The 22,135-nt window shown below is 45.4% G+C and overlaps 1 protein-coding gene across 19 annotated transcripts in view; it reads left to right on the forward strand.

Moving 5' to 3' along the window:
* The first annotated feature begins 340 nt into the window (after positions 1–340).
* Positions 341–22,135, forward strand: part of Myt1l (myelin transcription factor 1 like) — a 390,358-nt gene continuing 368,563 nt past the window's right edge. For 15 of the 19 annotated variants that reach the window (XM_057765408.1, XM_057765519.1, XM_057765459.1 and 12 more), the window contains exon 1: positions 6,407–7,022. The gene's annotated coding sequence lies outside the window, so the exon portion shown is untranslated. The other 4 variants (XM_057765426.1, XM_057765434.1, XM_057765442.1 and 1 more) reach the window with 4 other exon arrangements.

The following is a 22,135-nucleotide window of genomic DNA, read 5'->3' on the forward strand; positions in this document are numbered from 1 at the left end:
GGGGTGATATACCTGATTTAGCTGCAGACTTTGATTTGTAGGACTGACAACCTTATTATGCAGTGAGCTTATTATTGATATTATTCTGCTCTCGGTTGCCATGGCCACCTTGTGAGAGACATTCAATTTTCTCTCTTCCATCATCATTATCTATGAGGCCATCTGTTGTGGAAAATGAATTCAGCCTCATTTGCATGACTGATAAGCAATTTTTTTTTTTATCTATTTAACAGAAGGTCATATGCCGGGGATTTGGAGCTCGTGAAAAAAAAAGTGGAAAAAAAAAAGAGCCTGGGAGAGGATGAGTGGGGCTGTGCGCATTAGGGGCTGGATGTGGAGGTAAAGCAGCTCTCTTAGGCCCACTAGCCTCTCCTACTGCGTGTGTCATTCCTGTCCGGACGACATTTTTTTTTCCCCTAAGCTACTGCACACAAAACAGAGCGACAGAGCGAGAAAGCTTTTCCCCACAGCCTTCTTGGAGGCCCCCTGGTTTCTCACCCATTGTTGGTGGGTGTATTTCAATTTTTTTTTTTTGATTCCCTGGACTGTGGGTTATGAAATCAATGCTCGCTGAAGACAAAAGCAGCCTTCCCTGCCTCTCGGTGCTATGCGTGGTCCTCCTCGGTCTCCCACTTGTGGGGGAAAGGGTTTTCTCTTTCTGTGTGTTTTGAGCCAGCACAGTTACCAAAATTGAACTTGCCGTCACTTGTGAGCGGTGCGGGCATGGTGTGAGGTACGTGATGCTCATTAGGTTAATTCTTTGGACTCAGGGGTCAGGATCTGCTTTGCTGTAGCCCAAGGCTTCTGCTGCAGTCTTATTGTTTGCTCCTTTTTAAAGTTATTTTTATAGCATGACTGGTAGCCAGAAGGCTCCTGAGGTCTTCAATCCTCAGAAGCCTGTCTTTAGAGCAAAAATGGGGAATAGATTGCATGCCTGAGCAATGATTTTGTTTATAAGAAGAAATAAAAATGAGAAAAACGAAAAACTTGCTGCATGTGTGGAGGTCGGTGATTTGAGCTGAAGTAACTTCCTGAGAGTGTGGGTAACTTCACTTTACAAACAAGGGAGGATTTTTATGCAATGGCTGCGGGAATCTTAGCTACTCCTGAGGCACTGTTGTGTTTGTCTAACTATTAAAAAAAAGTTGATTGATGTTCATTAAACTGGTAAAATCAAATAAAGACTTTTAACAATAACCTCAATGTTTGAAGTTCATAATAACAAAACAGCACTTAATTTATAACAGAAATATGTTTTCTAAAATCACTTCATAAACAAAAAGTTGATTCTTCATACTCTTGCTTGCACATAGATCTGAATAAACAATAAATAATATAAATATTCACAAGAGTGTGAAAGATACAAAATATACAATAGAGTTTGAATTTAGCATTAATTTAGTCATGACACATTTCTTATACCATTGAAACTATGTATGTTATAGACCATTATGCTATCTACTTAATTAGGATAAAGTAGTTTGTGTAACAACTCTTTTGTTCAAGTGTATACACTTCTTGCTAACACCACAGACAAAAGCTTCTGCAACACCCTCATGAGCTTAAAACTGTCTTCCTAATTATTCAAGTTCTTAAAAGTGATGTCGTTTTTGCAATGAAAAAGTAAGTTACCTTTTTACATAGATAGATCCACACTTACTTTAAAAATGGAAGTGTTTTTACTCAAAATTCCTTCCTGAAAACAGTATCGTAGGATTCCTGTAAGTTTAACACCCCCAAAACTCCGAGCCCAAAGTGTTGATGATGTCCACCTCCCCAAAGAACTTTATTGTTCTTCTTTCCTCGATTGGCCCAAAGGAACATGAATGAATAAATTCCCTCAGTGCAGAAGTCAAATAGCTAAAACTCTCCTTAAAGTTGTACTTCAATATTAGATTTTATTTATTGTAATATTTGTTTATGCTAGAGCACTGTAGGGGTGTTTGTATGATGGAACAATACTCAGTACAGTTTTTAAAACTCTTGCTGTGACCCCCCCCCCATCAGACCTTTAAAATATATTTTAGCTTGAGTTTGGAGAAAATAATATTGAATGTTAGTGACACAGTTGAAAGCTTCAAACTACAAAATCTGGGCAGTTTGAGAAGATTCCTGCAATCGAGTTTCCCCTAGCAGGCTAGCAGCAGGGTGGTGGCTGGATCCACAGTGTACTCTGACGGTCTGTGTGGCTGCCTTTTGCTTTCTACCTTCACCCTTCAGATTTGTGAATCAGATCTGTCAAGTTCTGCAAATCCTCGGACAGAACACAGTTGATTTTCCCCCTCCCCCTCCCAAAGTTAATCACCATCTTGGTTGGCTTCCTCCTTGCCTCCCTGACATTTGACTGCTGCTAATTCACTGATTAATCTCATTAATGTGATTATAGCAGGATTTGGAGCTGGCCGCCATTGTTCTGTAGACAGTGCTATTCAGGCTGAGCACTTTCCACCCCATTCAGTTTGCTGTGATTTTTCAAAGGCTGGTGGAGGGAGCCATTGTGATAGGGGTTCCTGGCTTCCTTTCAGCACCGGGAGCTGTCCGTGGCAGATAGCGATTGCATTCAGCAGCGACTTCCTACAGGTTCACTGTCGAAGTGAAAATGGCTCACTTTCATCACCTTAATGACGGTGCTCACTGAGGTAGAAGTCGAGTGGTGTTTATGGTCACAATTGGATGTTTTGGAGATGGTGGCAGCCCAGATCTGTCGCGGATGGTTTTTATTTCGTAAAGACGTTGCAGCTGCTATTGCATGCACGTGTTTATAAATATCAGACACAAGAATCTGCCAAAATAACGCATGTGATTTTGGGCTCCAAACTACAAGCATTACTACTTTGGAAGTGAATGCTCTTTACCTCAATGTGTCTGGTTATTAATACAATTAATTTTTTGAAAAGATGAGTCGGGGTTACCCTGGGTGACAGGGACAAGTCTATGCAGTGAAACTTGCACCCAGAGCCACAATCAATGCCAGCTTCATGGGGCTGCATTTGAAGCTGAGGCCAGGGTTGAGGCCCAATAACTTGAGAACACTTATGATTGATACACAAAAATTCTTAAAGGAACATGAACCTACAATGTTCTTCAGAATATATAGCTGCATGAGCTTGATTTAAAAGCATGTAGCTATGGTTGGGGGAGGGTCAGTGTCCATTAATGTGGCATCTTTATTATTCCTGTCACTTTTTTTAACCTAATTTAATTTAATTTTTACTCTTTTAAACATTTTGACTTCTATCCCCTGTCACCAACCGTCCCACCCTCTGGTGATACCTGTTCATTTTCTTTACCAGCCTTAAAAAAATGTAAATGAAAGTTATTTTGCAATGTCAAATATTTTAAAAAGTTTTTCCTATCTGTTTCTATTATACAGGGAATTTTCAAATAATGAATTTGCAATTTGAGTATTCATTTGCTTTGTTAGCTTTAGCTAGAAATGCACCATGCATGCAACTTTAAAAAAGATGATTACATCCAAGGGTAATTTTGCTAACAAAATAATATTTTAAATGTCACACGTCTAAACCAGACATGCTATGTCTACCTGCAAGCCAATCTACTTTGATGGAGACCTGTTGTATTAAAAATACCATCCATCCTAAAACACTGCTTACTTACTGTGCATTTCAGTAGCTACACTTTAAATTCCAAACAACTGAAAGTTTTAGCCACTCGTGTGTTAAAAAATAAATCCACTTTATGGAACAAGAGAAAATAATGAGGTTCCCTTGGTAGGGACCAATCTTCCCTGAACTTGAACTCAACTGGCTACCCACTTTCCTCAAGGGCTGTGTTTTCTAATCAATAACTAGTTTTTCAAATGCATCTAATATTTGGCCAGGAAGTCTGCAGAGTCTCCCAGAATCCTGCCCAGGAAGCCAGTGAGGGGCAGCTGAAAGAGCTCCAGGCTGCTTTGCTCTCAGGTAGATCACTGCAATGATCTTTCAAGTTTTTAAGAATCTCTCTCTCTCTCTTTTCTTTCAAAATTGGAAAGCATTCCTTAACAAGAGTAACAGGAGGTATAAACTTGAACAAAAACTTGCAAAGCATTGAAATGTGTCTTACAAAGCCGTTTTATCCCACTACATGATGCAACTGACACCCATATGTATGTACTCCAAACCAAAGATAGCGGATGCCACCAACTTAAACAATAAAGTAGTTTATGTGTGTTTTGTTTTGGTGTGTGCATGAGGGAGTTGATATCTAAATAACATCTACGGCTAGTATTTTTACAAACATTTTAAGTTGGCATATCCCATATATTAGTATATTGCTTAAAATGGTCATAATTGATGCTGGGAGTAATGTTAAGGATTCTACTTCGTGTCAGTTATTGTGTGCCTTTTGACATCAGATGATTTTAGGGAAACAGCTATCCATTTTCCTATCCGTAGGCTATGTTTCAATGCTCTGTGACTCAGTTTGAAGGATGTTTGTGTTCTCTTCCTTCCTCCTTCCCTCTCTCCCTCTCTCTTCTGGCCTCCTGGCCTCCCTCTCACTCTGCCCCTGCTTATGGCTCAGCCTGGCTCTCTTGTCTCCATCCCCTCCACACCTGCATTGTTCCAGCACACACAATAACTGCGACTCTTCTCACAATGAAAGTGTTTTTTAGCTTCGACTTTCTAATGAGCCCTCGGGGTATCTGCAGGAGTAATCAGAGATGGCAGAGAAAATGTAATCCAGGTGTGAGAAAGCTAGAGAGGATGCAGAAGTGCTTGTTTATTGTATGAAAAGGACACTGACCAACCTTGCTGCCTCTGGGCTGGTGGGTAGGAAGGAAATGCTGGGAATGCTATAGCTCTCTCTGAAAGAAAAAGGCCCATGGGGGGTGGGATTTGTAGGGGAGTAGTGAAGGGGAGGGAGGTGTTCTGATGACAGTGGACAGGGCATTGTCTGTAGGAAGATGGAGGGGCAGTGGGTGTCCCCAGCAAGCCTCCTTGTGGAGGGCTATGAAGGTTTCCGGCAGGACACTGGGAAGGGAGCAAACAGTACCCTGTGTAGTAACCACGCGCCAGGCAGATGCTCTTCAGAGGAATTACCTCTGAGAGCAAGAAGAGGGTGTTCCTGGGACCTTGGGACTGCTGTCAGTCTCCCTCAGAAACCAGTCTGCACTGTGCCTATGGAGGCCCCCAGTGGCTGATCTGTGGGCTCTGCCTTGCACTCCGGTGCACAGGGCTGCCAGTGCGGGTCCTGATGGGAGGGGTGGAGGGAGTACAAACACGGAGGGATCTGTGACCACACGTGCCTGGGGCTCTCCATGGCAGCCGAGGAGCTGCGTGAGTGAGACAGACTGCTGAGGAGGACTTGCTGATGGCCACCAACTCTTCCACAGAGAGGTACCTCTTCCTTTTCATTTAAAGGTGACATGCGGTTGCTTATTTGCCTGGCTGCTGCAGCCCCCACCTCCTCTGAGCAATGTCTGATCGTGTCTTAAGTACTTCCCAAAGCCATTTCTCCACCTGCCTGGACACCTTCCACTCTTGTCTGGTCTCACCCCGTGACAGAAGGGCATGATTTGGGGTACAAAGGGCCAACAATGGACTCTCTTGGCCACAGCTGCCCCTCAGGTAAACACGCCTGTGGGCTGCTTGTCTGAAATCTTCCCAGAGTTGTTCTCATTAGGAGTCTGGATATTAAAGCTAGCTTCCAGGAGAGGAGAGGTACTAAGTAAGCAGCCTTTATGTGTGTGCCTTTACAGTGTGCTCAGAGGCTGGGGAGAGAGAGGGACAGCGATGACCACAGAAAAGCATTTGTTGCTTGCCTGAGTAGCCATTTATAAAATCAGCAATTAAAAAAAAATTAAAATAAAAAGAGCAGATGCTACAGAAAGTCATAGAGCTGTGTTCTCTTTTGTGTTTTTGGCATCTTACCGGGTCTGCTTTTTTTGAGAATAAACTTTTTCTGTTTTCTTTTCAAATGATACTAATGCTGGTATCTAGGGCTGGCAATGCTGAAAGTTACTCAGAGAATAGTTCTGCCCTCTTGTTTTAAAGGAAAATGATAAAAGGAGCGTGTGCTGGGATGGGATATTGTACCGGCTGGCAAGCCAGGGACACAGTAGCAAGCCCTTCGTTAACTCTCTGGTGCCCGTTCTACTGTCTTAAGAAGTGGCAGGGAGATCTGGATGCTTTTTTGTTTTGTTTTTGTTTTGATATGCAGTCCCATAGCCGTAGTTCCAGTGAGAACACCAAGGTTCTGCTGACTTTGGTGAGGTTTCTTGGATCATGATATGCATTTACCATAACGTCAACGGTAGGGGAGATTTTCTGAGACACTTCACCTAGCGGGTAGCAGCCAACAGCCAGCCTGCGTATTTAGAGTTCTCATCTATTACATTAAATACAGCACTGCACATCATACACCCTGCTCTAGAGATTTAGAGGCCTGTGGGTACAGTGTAGGAAGCACACAGCACACATCCCAATCTTGCCTGACTGCTGAAAGCCTAGTCAACAGGAAGGCTAGAAATTACTGGTTTTTAACTCACAGCTGTTAGGTTGAGAAGCATGTAGATCAGCGATGAAGTTAGGGTTTGAGGAAATGGCTGCGTTGTGTATTGCTTAAAGGACAGCAGCCCCAGCAGGGTAAGTCAGCAGGATGCTCCCGGTGTGCCTCTGCGGCAGCGATGTGGTCTCTAAGGAAACCTGTGCCTGATGCTCGCAGCCTGGGCAGTGCTGGCGGCCCAGGGCCGTCTGTCTGCTGCCTGCTGATGGAGGCTGCGCCGCATCCACCAGGCAGGGCTCTGCACGCATGCCCGTCTTCCCCGGCGTTTAGTGGTGTCAACTTATTAATTTCCATCTTCGACTTCAGGCCTGTTAGTTTCCTGTCTGAAAGCATTATTACTTTTGTCCATGTGGCAAAATAATTAGCATACAGATGAGAAGTGGCCCCGTGTCTGCGCGCCGATAGAGAGAAGATGTGCGGTTCGAAGTTGATTGGATGAATGGAGAACAAATGGTGGGCGTTCAAAAGCATTAGAAGAGTTTTGTAGTCGCGGAGCAGGCTGGAGAATTTTCTGGGTGAGTCCCTAAGATGGAAGGCAGGGGTGGCTGCCGTGGGAACGACTGCCTGTCAGAGGCTGGCTTAGCTGAAGGTGCGGACAGGGACAGAAGGAGCAGAGAATCCATTCTTCAGGTTTCTCTTTGAAATCCCCTCCAGGTAAATGGGTCCTGTTGTTTCCGGAGCCATGGCTGCGCTTCCCAAAGTGGAGCAAAGTTCAACTCTTAAGGGCAGTAACAAAAGAATAGTCATTTTGCTGGTGCGTGGGGGTGGCCTCCTCATCTATCTTCCACGCGTAAGTGTGAAGTGAAAATGAACTGTTTAGAGATTAGTATTTTCGGAATTCTGCAGCAGCCATTATTCAACGTGTTTAATGAATATTTTCTGGGACAGTGTATGGAGACCAGCAGAATTAGCAAATGTTGTTTTGATGAAAGCCCAGATGTAATTAGTTTTGACTAGTATATATTTTTCCTAGCTGGAAGGAGATTTGAGCTCATTTAACCAGCTACTTATTGGGGACAGTGGAAACTGAACTGAGGTATTTGTAGGTCTGTAGGATGCGCAGAGGGGGACATTTTAAACGAGTACAACCTTTGATGCTGAGTTCTTTTCAGAAAAAAAAAATGATTTTTTTTTCCAAATCAGTTTTCTGAGTTCATAAGTAATGATGAAGCTTCCTGGAGCCCTGAGTTTCTATTGTCAACAGTGGCACAGATTTCTTATATAATTCCGGGACTACCATGCAGGAGCATGGGTGTTTCCAGATTCAGTTCAAGATTCTTGGGGGGGGGGTTCCACTGATGAGGAGCCCTTCCTTGTCTTAATGATTCCTAGCCTCCTTAGAGGGAAAGGTGCGCATTTTAAGTGACCTAATTATTCAGTTTGTTTTTAAAGTAAAACTTGAGGGGAGACCATGATCTTTTAACTGTATTTCTGTAGTTTCATGGATATTTTGGAGCATGGCATGCTTTCATTTTGATTTTGGAAAAGACTTTCCCCAAGTGTCGCTAGACTTTAGAAATGACAGTCAATGTGTGACAGAAAAATACAACTTTGGGGGGAGGCTGGTGAGTGTGATTTGTTCTGTTTGAAAACGTGTGTCTGTATAAAAAAGAAAACCATAAATATCTTCAGTGAGCCCAAGCCTCAGGTGTGACAAACCGGGAACAGGCTTGTCCCTGATATGTAGAACTTGTCTGTGATCATTTTCTTGGTCAAGTTGCAAGTTTCTGAACAGTCATATTAAGATTTTTTTTGTGCATAATAGGGAAATTTTCAATTTTTCCATGAATGCATATTTACATACTTTTTTTTGTCTATTGCATTTTTTAAAAATTAGCTGGTAAACTAGAATGAGGGAACAAAAAAACCTCAGTTTTTAAATGTCTAGCCCAAAGTAATGAATTCCCAAGAGTTCTTGTTTTCCTGAACTCCTTATCTAGGGGGAGGCTTCATTGCACGCTCTTCTCCCATGCTGCTTTCCTTTCCGAGTTGAGCACATCATCAATGGGCGAAATAACTCTTTTGTTTTCTGGTTATAACTTTCTTGGAGCAGACACCAGCCTTTCTTTTTTAACCTCTGCTTGGCCATTTAGAAGCAGGGAAGCCCTTGAATGTCACTTATCCGCGAGGCTTCCTTTGTGCCCAGCTGCCTCTCACAGGTGAAGTCCATTTTTTTTTTTAAGGGCAACAATTATGTCACAGGAGTTTCCACTCGAGGGAGTTAGTTTTGCCGCTTGTAGCCCTGTCAGCTCCAAGGCTCCTTGCAGTTGATAAGGACTTGATCCAAAGACAATGAGATGCCCCCGAGAGCTGTAAACATGTTCATGTGAGCCAGCCTGAGAATGTGGTGTCTGGGGAGACTTTTTAATTTTAATTTTTATTTTTTAACTTTTCCTCTGAGGTTGAATATCAACTTTGGGAGAGATTATGATCTTCCATGGCTAAATCATGTAATTCATCCACGAGATTCCAAATGTCAGGTGCCTGCCTTGGCTGCTCTGTTTGCAGTGGTCTCACTGGGGGGAATTGCATCTCAGGAGCTCTGCCCTCTGCCACATGCACTGCCCATAAGGCTCCTACTGCTTACAAACGGGGGGGGGGGGGAAGGGGGGCGGGATGACAACAGTTGACAACAGTTTTCTTCCACAATGTCACTTGACCTTATTTTTTTCAGTATTCTGTGGCTGTGGCATGTTTTCACACACTAAAGAGAATGTGCTGAGCCCTTCCATGGTTACTAAAGTGTAAAGCATGTATATTTTTAAGGTCCCTGGGATGAAAGTGTTGTGTGAAGGCTATAATATTTGAGTTGTTGGGCTAATACGTGCGTCGAATAAACCTTCCTGAGATGTCTGTGAGTGCTCATTGATATAGTTGTCAGAACTTTGTGACTCTATTCTGTGTGCTGTCTGCTTCCTGCTGAAGTCCGATGGTTTAGGCAGCACACTCCTCAAATTGCCTTGAGAAAATCACCCCAACTGAGCGTTTGCTTCAGATGTTGTTTTCAGGTGGGGTATCAAGCTTGGAACTCTAACAACTCAGGGGTGAATGATGTATTGGGGGGGGTGCTGCTTTCTTTAGAGCATCGGCAAGGATTGTCGTAGGATTTCCAGCTCCAACATGGCCTTGAGAGGCACCTAAGTCATTGTCTAAACTGAACCACAGTGTGTTCTAATATGAACTCACAGAGGGTCTTGACAAAAGTCAGCACCACTCCTCAGTTCTGGGGGCTCCTGCGTCCCCGAGTCCTGTAGGCAGGGGACAGTTCTCGGAGGCTGACTTTAAATTTGGTGCTGTCTCCTCTTCCTGGTCCAGGCATTTCCCTTAGCCTGTGCCATCTGAGCAGAAGCTGAACGCACAGGGCACTGTCGCCATGAAACAATGCTAGCCAGACTGGCGATGGAAATAATCCAGTCTGCAGGGCACCCCATAGAGAGCCATCAAACCGAGTCTGCTCTGGAGCTGTCTATGAGAGTGTGAACATTCAGAAATCAATGCTGCATCTGCTGGTGGACCCTCCGGTTCCCTGAAACCCCCACCTGCCTAATGCATCTGGGCAAGAGCTTTCAGAAGCCAGCTTCCTTCAGGATAAATTTAATACGTCTTGAGGCCAGGCGCAAGCAAATTGATTCTATCTCTGCAGCAGGAACGCTCGTAAACATCTGTAAGGGTACAGATCCCCAGCAACCCCAGGATGAGAGGATGCTATTTTGTGAAATATTCTAAGCCTCCTCCCTTCATACCTCATGCCAGCATGGCATTTTTTAATTAGGAAGTTGATTAAAAAGGGCATGGCGGACCAGGATGTGTGGTCCTTTGGCACCCATCCAGCTGTTTGTTGATGGAAGTGTGGAAGGGATTGCCCATCACCCAGTTCGGGAAAGAGAGAGAATCAGCATTGCTACAGGGCAGAGGTGGTAAGAACGGGGCAGCCCTGCACTGTGTACTGAAGGCAGTTGGCTGTGGTTACCTCGGTGCAAAGCTTTCCTGCAGACAGACTTGCCGGTTTCCTCCATGACCCAGATCACGTGTGCTTTGCAGATACCTGGGAATGCTGGGCAGCTCTGTGTATTACAATGAGAAATTCTGGGCTTCTGGCTTTCCAGTAGTCAATAGGAAAAGTCATAATTGTTTGCATTTTCTGGATGGGCATCTCTCTTGGTCACATTTCCTGTGGGTCGTCTCAGGAGTGATAGCTAGCTCTTCTAAACTTTAGGATGCAGTACTGTCAGCCTCAGTAGTAACTGGTTTTGTTTTGGCTATTTTTTTTTCTTTCTTTTCAAAGGAAATTCTTTTCTTTACAGGATCTTTTTCGAGCTTGAAGTATATTACCACAGGAATAAAATTTTATGCCTACTTGTAGTGTTCCCATGGCCAATGTGGTGTGAATAAGTGCGCCGTTATGAACTTAACCCTGTCCATCCTTCTCAATGTTTGCACGCTTTCTGAGATCAAGTTTGCCCGGAAAAGTAGAGACAGATTGGCAGCTAAGACCGACACCGAGACCCTCAAACCGAGGGAGAGGCCCTGGGGCTTTCACAGGATCTCGAGGGAGCTGCTCAAGGCTCAGGACAGGGGACATGGGGAGATGTCTTGCCTCCAGTGGGACTGATCAGCTGATTGGCAGCCAGCCTGTCTTTTGTTCTCATCCCCCTTGAAACTGCATGCAAGTTTGCTAATTATTTTCAGATTCTGTGTTTTAGGAAAGTTCAGTGACAGATCTCTAGCCGTCAGCAGCCATGATGGGCAGGCTTCTCAATTCCAGCCTCTTCCCTCGGCAATGTAATGTGGTTAACACTGAAGATAAAGAGTGTCACTTTTTAAAGTCACTCTCTCCCTCCACTCTTTCACCACGGATGGAATATCCAGGCAGTGCACACACCTTATGCTCCTACTGTGTGCAGAGCCAAGAGAGTGTGAAACATCCTTGCAGGTAGTCAGGACCTAAGTGTCTGTCTGTCTGTCTGTCCAGATGCTGACAAAAGGTGATGATAATGCCTGCAGGGCATCTTTCCCCAATTTTACCCAAATAGATTTGGAATAGATTTTTTTCTCTTCTAATCTAAGCAGAGTGGGCTGAATTCCTTGTTTCTTCTTCCTGGGTGGTGAATACTGGTGGTCTCCTGAATATTAGCATAGTTGCATAACACTGCATAAGTGTATTTCTCCATTAATTGTGTATTGGAGTGTACCTCCTTTTTATAAGAGCAAGAAATAAGAGTCCAGCTCTTTTGTGGGCTCTGGATGGCTGGTCTTCTTTCCCATGGCTCCACTCACGTGGGACACAGAGTCAAGGTGACAAGTCTTTTCTCATTTGAGAATGCGAGACAGTAAACAGAATGGTGTTTTGAAGAAGGAATATTGGTAAATGTCAGATGTCTGTTTCTCAGTTTCTGGACATTTCAAAACTGTGGGTAGCAGGGATCAACAACAGCCTGGGGTGGGTGTGGTTAAGGCCTCTATTTGCTCACTGAGGTTCAGTCTTCCAGAAGACAGACAGACCTCTGGGCTGTACAGTATGAGCTGTCCTGCCACTGTGCAGCCAGCTGAAGAGCCATTGGCTACAGAAGCCTCTGGCAGCGGGAGGAGGAGAATTCAAATGAGAAGCCGGTGAGACATTTAGACACGGGAGCTGCCACCTTGCCATGCAGCAGACTCCACTGAACAAACCTGTCAGTTCAGGGTTAAAATCCTGCCGTTAAATCCTCTAACAGACAAGCATGGTTAGGGTTAAATTTTTATATTCTCTTGGAGTATGGGAAAGCGAGTGTTGCAGGCATCAGAACACCACATATCTTTCTTAAATGGAATCATATAGCATAAAGCAAGAGGTTTGGGTAGCTGCCGACTGCTCACATATCACAGGACAGAGATCCTAACCAGGTATTTAGGTAGATTCTAGTCTCATTTTTATTTGTCCTTTGTCTTTCACAGGATGTGTGACTCTAAATTAGAATTCGTAAAATTCCCCAACGAGCTTCCCAGTGCCCTTTTCTATCATCCTGAGAGGAGTCATGGAGGCCTTGCCACCCAAATATTCTTTGGCTAATTTGTTGTTACTGGGATATTGTTAGCTCCAAAACAACCCTTCTCCCTCAGAGACCCATAGTGCACGCCAAGCTTTGTCATGTCTGTCCCCCAGGGACACGCTGGCACACCTGTTTACAAACGGGCTGGACCACCTGTTCCTTCGGCTTCAGCGCTAATGATCAGAAAAGGGGTCTGATCAGCAGGGTCGTGTGAGTGGTAGACATCCATGGTGAGCCCACAGGTCCCTTCGAACAGGTAATGCCAATAGCTGGTCAATTTCGAGTAAGTTAGAAAATACACTCAACCTGGAGTCACAGACTGAATCACGAATATCAGCAATCCAGAGACTAGGTGTGGAGTGTGTGTGTCAGAACTGGTTCAGCCAATAAAATCTCATTTCACCATTTCCCGGTCTGCATTTCTTAAATGAAGCAGGTGAAGATGAAAGTTTCCTTTTGCTGGAAGGCGTTGCTGAGGTGGAGGCCGCTTGGGTCAGGCACATCAGAAAATGGCAGTATCAATAGACACATTAATATGAAAGGGGACATTTTCATGGGGTCCCATCCCTAGACACAGAAGGATAGCAGCTAATGGCTGCTCAGGGAAGGAGAATTAGCCTCTCCCAGGGATGAACCCCTCTATTGGCTGTCCAATGCAGAGTAGTCAGCCCTGAAACCATGTACACACAAGCAGCAAAAACAACTCAGAAGGTTGCGTTTATTTGTTTGTGATTTCATAGACACATACATGTGACAATCAGAAGAGGCTGTCACTTTTAAGGGGGAAGCAAGTGAAGGCCTAGAGGAAAGAAAAAAGGAGGAAAAGTGATGTAATTATATTTTGACTAAAAATGGATTTTTTTTCTTTACAAAAGTCTTTAGTAAAACAAAGCCTTGCAAGGTTTGCCTGTCTGCAGTGGGATTTGTCTTTCACTTCGTCTTGTGACTAGGAACCTGCAGTTGGGGCCACATGCCACCCTCACCTTGATCCTTTTGGCTTTTTACTTCTAGTCCTAGTTGCTTCTGCCTTTAGGTTGTGCCTATCAGAGGGCAGGCAGGCCTTGGAATGTAGTTAAATATTTTCCTTTACTGACTTCTCTGGTCTTTACCAAGAGACAGAGCATCACCCATGCCTGGCTCGATTCAATCAACCGGACTGCATGTGCATTGTATATTTCTAGGTAGTTCCTCAGCATATTAGAAATTATCCATCAGTTCCATTGATCAGTTTTCTGTGAGCTTCCACCAGAAGGCTTTTCTACTGAGCACCAAACAGGTAGCCGTCTCTAGTTTTATTTGGTTCTATGACCCTTTCACTTTCCATGTGAAATTTCCATCAGTAGTTCACTTTGGCATGGCCTCTTTGGAAGGTGCCGATGGAAGGCAGTGTGTTGTATTCTGGCTCTCCACAAAACCTGGGGGTGACTTTGAGCACATCATGACTATCTCTTTGTGTGTTGTTTCAGAGCGGGGATGGGGAGTCCACCACTTCCCAAACCCCTTTCCAAAATTAATATTGCTGGAAGGAAAGCAGAGGCCTGGAGCCCTCCCACCAGGATTCTAGTGATAACCCAGAGCAAACTCACAGAGGCCAGCCAGGGAAATGACATGACCGTCACACAACCAAATGCCTTTCAGTCGTATAGGAAAAAAAAATCATCCCATGGAACATACACGTGACTGGGCATTAGCTTTCTCTTATGGCCCTTCCTTTGTTAGTTTTGTCCATTGTATGCCTGTGACTTGAAATGAAGTCACACGTTTGACAAACATTCTGTTATGGCAACTGTAGGTGGGCAGGTCTTCTGACAGACATGACAGGGGCACACACTGGGATGGCTCTGGGTGCCACTTCTTGGTTTCTCTTGGCTCTATCACTTCCATGGGTCTTTCTTCTCATAAAGCAGGCAAATGAAGTGACCGGCTTGGACTTAATAAAGCATGCTCTCCATCTTAATGGCTTAGCACTCCTTTCAGAGGAAGCATTTAGGGGATGCATGGGTTAAATGGGAACACAGTTTTAGTAACTAAAATCCATATTCTAATTCTGATAACCTTGAGTAGACAGCGCACACACACAAAATGGCAATCCAGAGCCTGTGGGTTCAAATAAACACCACTGTTTACCAGCGCAGCCAATGTCATGTTCAGCAGCACCTCGTGTGGGCTGAGTACATCTGCAGAATTCCTCAGTGAAACATCAAGCGTGTTGCCTATAGTGGGGAAGGACATAGCATAGGGGGATCAGGCCCCAGGCGAGGTAGAAAGCCCCCACATCACCCCTGACTGCAAGGAGGGTCATGGAAACTCTCCAGGACACTAGTACTTTTTAAATAAAGCTGAAATAAAGAGTTGGGGGGGAGGGGAGGTAGAACTGAGCACGGCTAGGTAGGGTCAAAGGCCTTGGTACTGCTAGACAGGAATCAGTTACTGTCTATTTCAAAATGCCTGAAACAAGGAGCTTGAACGTTTCTGTCAGGAAGAAAGGTTTGACCAGCTCTGATGTGAACTACCTCTACACAGTGAATACCTGCCCATAAATGTCCCTTGATATTCCCTAATGCATGTGCATATTTATTTATGTGTCATTTAAACTGGGCAGTTTTGAAGGATCAGTGTCCAATTTAATAAAAATCATCCAGCCTTTCAAAAAGTCAAAATGTGGCACAGGAAACTTCCCTCTGCTTATTGGGGAGTAAATCTCACACTGGAAGGGGTGAGAAGGTCCAGCGAGGGGAGAGTTCCTCGGTACCTACAGGAGGGGTGGTAAGGAAAAGCTATACACTGTTAGCTTTCCTCTTCTTCTGAGATTAGAGAGAAAGAATAAAATCCACTGGTCGTAAAGATATGCCTAAGTTAGGAGTTTTCTACCCTTGTCTCAGTTTTGGTTTAACCTGGGTCCAACTAGGATCAAGAACTCAGTCCTGTTGAGTGACAAGGACCCACGCTCTGTGACTCATGAGCAAAGCCAGACACATGTTACAGTAGGAAGCTAATGAAAGGGGAGTCTCAGGAAATCAGCTGTGGACAAAAAGAAGACAGTCAGAATGTCCTTACCAAACCTATCACAGTAAAGCTTTCCTCGTACTATGCTAAGGTTACAAGAATCTGCAGGACTGCTGAATCTGGTCAGATTCAGAACCACGCAACTGCAGGCCTACTTGCTACCTGCCTCGTCTCTAAAAGTCTACAGAAATGCTGCAGCTTCTATCTAAATATACGACAGCCTGATTGTTTATTAACCATGTAGTTAACAGGATGATTAAATCTTAATCTTGTAGCCTTCATGAGCAAGTTCCATTCTTGAAGATTTATTTATTTTTACTTTATGCGTATGCATGAGTGTCTGCATGTATGCATGCATCTGTACCACAGGCATGCTTAGTGCTGTTGGAGGCCAAATGAGAGTGTTAAATCTTCTGTACCTGGAGATGAGACCGTTGCAAGCCACCATGCAGGTGCTGGAAGTCGATCCTGGGTTCTCTCTGAGAACAGCAAATGCTTCTGCTTGTTTCTAACAAGTTTCCAACAGCTGAGCCATCTCTCCAACTCCTGAGCTGGAAAAATTTGAGAAAATAATGGAAGCAGAGGTGAGGAGATGGCTCAGTCAGTAAAGTGCCTACAAGTGTGAGGACCTGAACTTGGGTTTCCCCAGCACTCACATAAACACTGAGCATGGTGGCATGTGTCTCAGAGACAGAAGTAGCCCTGGGGCTCACCAGTCTCCTGTTCCAGTCGACCAGTGAACTCTGGATGCAGTGAGAGACCCTGCCTCAAAAACTAAGGTGCCAAGTAACTGAGGAAGACACGACCTCAATTTCTGGCTTCCACACGCCTGCTCACTAATGTGCACACATAGCAGCCTGCACACATGTACATGTACACACACGTGCACACACACACACAAATATAAAAATGGAGAAAATAACGAAACTAGGTAAAATGGGTACTTTTTTCCTTGCTCTGCAAATCTCCATGTGCATTTGGGACTTCTTTCCTAGAGGCATGGTAAAAAGATTTGTTTCTCTACAACCCCAGTAGCAGGAAAAGGGCAGAATCCTAAATTGCTTGCCTACTAAGGCACAAAGATAGGCGAGCTGTTCAGTGTGGGTTTCAAAAACAGTTCTCAGCTTAGAAAGAGCTCCTGGTTTCAAAGGAAGACCAATGTTATGCATGAATTGCAGCAGTATAAATGTGCAGTTGTTCAATGTTTTGGGGCTCATAGCAGAGCAGTGGGGTGAAGCAGCTCCCCACTGTCTTATCAGTGGGCCCATCCTCCTCACATCTCCCTGGGAAGCCTCAGGCAGGGCTTCTTCCTTCCTCTTTATACACTCATAACTTCTTAAAAATAATAGTTATTTTGCCAAACACAGCAGTACAGGCCTGCCATCCCAGCTACTCCACTAGGGAGATCAACACCAGAACATGCCATGTTGAAGTCATCTTAGTGAGACCTGATCTTCAAATAAAATGTCAGCAAGGAGATGGAGATGTAGCTCAGGGGTGGAGTATCAGCCTGACCAGTGGGAGGCCCGCGACCATCAGTCCCAGTACCCACGCACAAATAAAAGATCTTAATCATGTTAGCGAGACCTTCTTCCAAAGGTCTGAGTTATCTGCTTTCAGATCCTGCTTAATGTAACCAGGCATCCCCTGGACCAGGCAGTGGGGCCTCTGCAAGGGCTCCTAAGTAAGCCACTGCTATCACCAGTTCAGTATGGTTCAGGCATGTAGGCTGGAAGGACAGGTTAGGTTCTTTGTTTTCATGTCAGCCAAGACCTCCAGAAAGTGGTGTACCATGTTTCCTAAAAATAACTTCTGTGTATGCATGTTGTGGGGTGGGGAGGTACACATACCGAGTATGTGTGATGTGCATGCTTTCTCTTCAGGCTCCAGAATCATTGCTGCTCCCGTTCCTCTACCCTTTTCTTTGGAGCTCAAGCCACCTCCAAGCTAAGCTTCTTTAGCGTCATCTGTTGTTTGCAAATAGCAGCCACTCAGCTACTGGCTGACTCAGCACTAAAGACAGGGCCTTTTCTGCACAACTTCTTTCCTTTCCTATCTTCCTCCTCCTCTCTGCCTACTTCTGGCTAGAGCCTCCCCTGATTCCCCTGCATTAATGCCCCTCCTTCTATCTCTCTGTTCCATACTTTCTGATGAAATGTCTGATAGGCAGAGAAAGAATGTAATAGATACACACATAAACACACACACACACACACACACAGAGAGAGAGAGAGAGAGAGAGAGAGAGAGAGAGAGAGAGAGAGAGAATGAACTGTGGGTAGTGAAAATTCTCAGTAATCCCCATGTGCCTACCATAGTCTCACATGGGTGTGTGTGAGGGACCAGACCCCAAGTGGAAGAAAGTGGGAGAGTGGCAGGGAGACACCCCAACCTTCTGGGTAACTCTACCCTTCTTTGCTCCCCATTAGACTCTTCTTTGGACAGCTCCCTCTCCAAACTCAGGCTGCAGGCTCTTCTCCACCGTCCTCCTTAAGGTCAGAGTGCCCCACTTCCCCCAGAAGCACTGCTATGCACATATCCTCAGACCTTGTGACTGACCAATAAGGTTCATATACATTGCAGGAGCTAACAGGAGGGCCTTACTACTATAGGGAAACACATCAGGAACCCAACCTGCTTGCGCATGCCCCTTAACACCTGGAACAGAGGTACACGTCCCCACTGATGGCCCAAGGTATGGCAGAACTGATTGGAACTGGGTGGAATACTTTCCTGATAAAGTGTGGCTGCTTGAAAAATGCCTTATTATGGACACCTGTCCATCAAGTCTGATGCAATCAGGGTAGAACACAGGTTTAACTGGCTGCATGACTCTTGTGCCTGGCAGAGGCTTTTCTGCCTCCCTACATGGTCCACTACTCTTTCCCCTGCAACATACATGTCTAAAAGCCAGGCTGAGTCAGAAAAATGAGATTCTAGAGACCTGGCCTTGTAACCCATCATGCCCATACCTGAGGGATGGCTTACACCAATGGCATGAAGCGTGCCCACTCTGCACCTTTCTCCCAAACCCTGGGGTTGTGCTTTCTCCAGAGGATGTCCTCTGGCGATGGACTTCACACTAGACATGCTGGTCTCGGGTTCTCAGCTGAGAGAATTGTTGGAGAATGGCTTTCCTGTGCATCTCATGTCTTGTAACCTCTCACAAAGTAGACACGGAGAGCTGGGCACTGTTTCTCAGTTGAGGCAGAACAGCAGCTTCATCCAGGGCACAGAGGCCTCTGGGTCTAGCTAAGCTCACACAGCATTTGCAGGCTGGATAAAGATGTGGACGTCCATTTCCTTAGGTTCTCAGCTTAGCTCAGGCATTAGCTTCCCTTTCTGATGCCCTGTGTGATCTTTTTTTGTTCAAACCCCAGGTTCTTCATTTGTCATGAGTAATCTTGAAATTAGATATTTGTCTGTGTTCAGACTCAAAGCCACAGCTGAGATTGTGAGGTGTCAGGAGGCCAGAGACCAAATGTCAGCATTTTGTGGCAGAGCCCAATAAGTACCTTGTGTCTAGATGGAGGGAGTAGTGAATGTCTGTGTTTTTTGAGTCTGCTATTGATTTTTCTTGCTGGCTGTGTATTTGGGGCATTTCTGCTGCAACCCCTCTGATCTAAATGATTGTGGTGAAGTTGTTGCTTAGACAAGATCATCTTCAGGGGAAACTGTGTGTAAAGAGAAAACCAGAGAGTGCTGCCCTTTTGTCAAGGAAGTTTTTGTACTCTGTGGAAGAAAGACACTTTCGTGGATAACCCCAGCGCAGGCTGGCATGGGATAAAAATAGGGAGGGGTTGCCAAGAAGGCACTCTGGTTTTCTCAGAGAAGATTTTGCCAGGCAGGACAGAGATGGGGATAACATGGAGGTGGCGTTTGCCACAATCCCAGAAGGAAAGGAAGGATGCCTATAGATAAAGGCACGGGAAGAAATCTCATCAGGAGAAGTGGATGCTTCTCTAGGGGTAGAGAACCTTCTTGGTGAGAAGGCAGTTTCTATATGGGGAACCCCGGAGAGCCACCTGGAGCACAGGTGGAGCAGGTCATTGTGGGTCAGAAGCCACTTTACCACAGTCTCTGGTGCTGAGCCCATGACTTCACTCTCCTGATAATGGGAAATTACGAAAAGCTTTTGTGTGGCTGAATGACAAGGCCAGAGCTTTTCTCTGGGATAATTAATCTGGCAGCCATTCAGTGGCTACTTCCTGCCAATTGCATCTCTAAAATAGCTCCCCCAACTGCCGCGTCCCCTCCACCCCTTCCACGCTTTCTTTGGGATTGTCACTTATCCTCTCATGCTACCCCATCTCACAACTTGCCAATCATCTGTACCCTGTGGTGTGGGAGACTCCCGGACAGGCTCCCATCAGAGTCACATGGCTGTGCCTCTGTCACCCACATCAGGCCGAGCCCCGAGAGCCAGAGCCCTCTGTCCAGGGTCTGTGTGCTGGCCACTCCTATTGTCCCTTCCCCCTTGTGGGTCCTCCATGTTACCCACATCCAGTCACTCTGCCAAGGCTGTATTTCCACCACGCCTACCTGTGCCTTCCCAATGGCATCCCTCCTCTTTCCCCTGAGTGTTCACAAGGAAGATTGCCTTATATTTATAGCTGCGTATATCATGGTACTACCGTCCCAGAGACCAGGACACAATTTACCAGTTCTGTGGGTCAGTCTGTGTGCCATTGCCGCTGGTGACCTGGTTTGTGCTCCTGATTCACTGTATTCTACTGGAGAGAGATGCAGGGGACCTCACCTCAGTATATCTATGTTGGAACTAAGGTGCTGCCGTTGGCAGGCATCTCACTGTCCCACAGTCTTGGCCACTTTTCCATTTTGTGCTAAAGTACCATAGCCAAGGCACCTTGTAGGAGGAAAGGTTATTGGGGATTTATAGTTCCAGAAGGTAAAGGTAGGACCACCATGGTGGTGAGCATGGCAGCACACAGGCAGGCCCAGCTCTGGAGTAGCAGCTAAGAGCTTAGATATTCTTCATAAGCACAGGGCATAAGGAGCTAACTGGAAATGATGTTGGCTTTTGAAGCCTCAAGCCCTCTTCCACTCCGTGACACTCCTCCTCCAACAAGGACATACCTCATAACCAATCCAAATAGCTCCAACAACTGAGGACCAAGTATTCAAACACAGGAGCCTATGGCGGAATTCTCACTCAAATCCTAGACATTGACAACCCTGCTGATAAGGAACGAAACTACTTTGCCTCTCAGCAGAGGACTTCTTGTGTGGGTCTCTGTCCTACCACACACCCTGGTATTTAGAATGAGGCATGGTGTCATTGTGGGGAAAGCCATCACAAGTCACAACCCACAGACCTCCTGTAACTGCCTGCTTTGAGTTATTTTAGAGAGCCTAGGAAGATTATGTTAGCTTCTCATCACTGTGATGAAATACCTGAGGGATCAGTATGAGCGAGGAAAGATTTACCACATGGCTTCCCGGGTGTCAGTCTGAGGCTGGCTCCATTACTTTTCGTTGTCTCTGGCTGGCTAGAGTCAACTTACAGCTTCCCAGGTTTCAGTCCATGACTGGCTCCATTGCTTTTAGGTTTGTGGTAGAGCAGAAACACTTGGCAAAAGGTGGTGATGAATCCAGTCTGCTCACTTCCTGCCAGCCAGTTTGCAAAATGAGTGACAGGAAGGGGCCAAAGACAAGACACACCCTTCCGAGATCCAGCCCACCCCTGTAGTGACTGACTTTCTTCAAATGGTTCTCATCTTGTGACGGTCTATTTGTTCAATGGACTGACCCATTATTGAGGTCATCTTCCTCATCATTCAACCACCTATTAGCACCACTGGGGATCAAAGCTTCAATACATGAGACTTGGGGTCATTTATCCCTAAATCATAACAGTCTCAAACTCTCTGTGCGTGATGTCCCACATAGGAAGCCCCAGATTTCTGCACATCTTCTCTCCTTTATCTACTGCGAGAAAAGAGTGCTCTGGCTTATTCTGTCCCTTTGATAACACTCAGAAGATACTTGCATGTCTGCCTTGGGAGATCACTCCCACCCCGCCACACACGCGGAGGACCTTGGGTAGCAGCACAGAAATTCATGTTAAAAAGTTTTAGAAGGGGAAGGTCATCTCTGACCCCAGCATTTCCTCTGATCAGGGCCAAAACCAGAGTGGGAGAAGCAAGGACAGATGCAAAGCTCAGATGACCCAGACCCAGGGTCAGGCAGAGAAAGTATGAAGCCACAGGACTTCCTACTCCAGAGCCAGATTCAGGATCACACAGAGAAGGAAACCTCAATTTCTTCTTGTTCCAGATTCAGTAATGTCACCTTCAGGAATCTGAAAAGAATGTCCTTGAACTTAGAAGTTGAGTATGGTGAGTCCACTATCCAGAAACAACCATCAGCTTGACATGTCATTGGCTGGGACGTAGCTCAGTGAAGAGTGATTGTACAATAATGCGAGGCCTGGGGTCCACCCCCCACCCTGATCCCCCATCCTAGATCGACATCTCCACTCATCTTTCCTACCACAGAGCTTCTGGGCGCACAGCCTGAGTGATGCCCCTGTCTCTAAGGCAGAAAGAATATCTCCTATTTTGTGATTTTTT

This window comes from Chionomys nivalis, chromosome 1, assembly GCF_950005125.1.
Source record: "Chionomys nivalis chromosome 1, mChiNiv1.1, whole genome shotgun sequence".
Lineage (NCBI taxonomy): Eukaryota > Metazoa > Chordata > Mammalia > Rodentia > Cricetidae > Chionomys > Chionomys nivalis.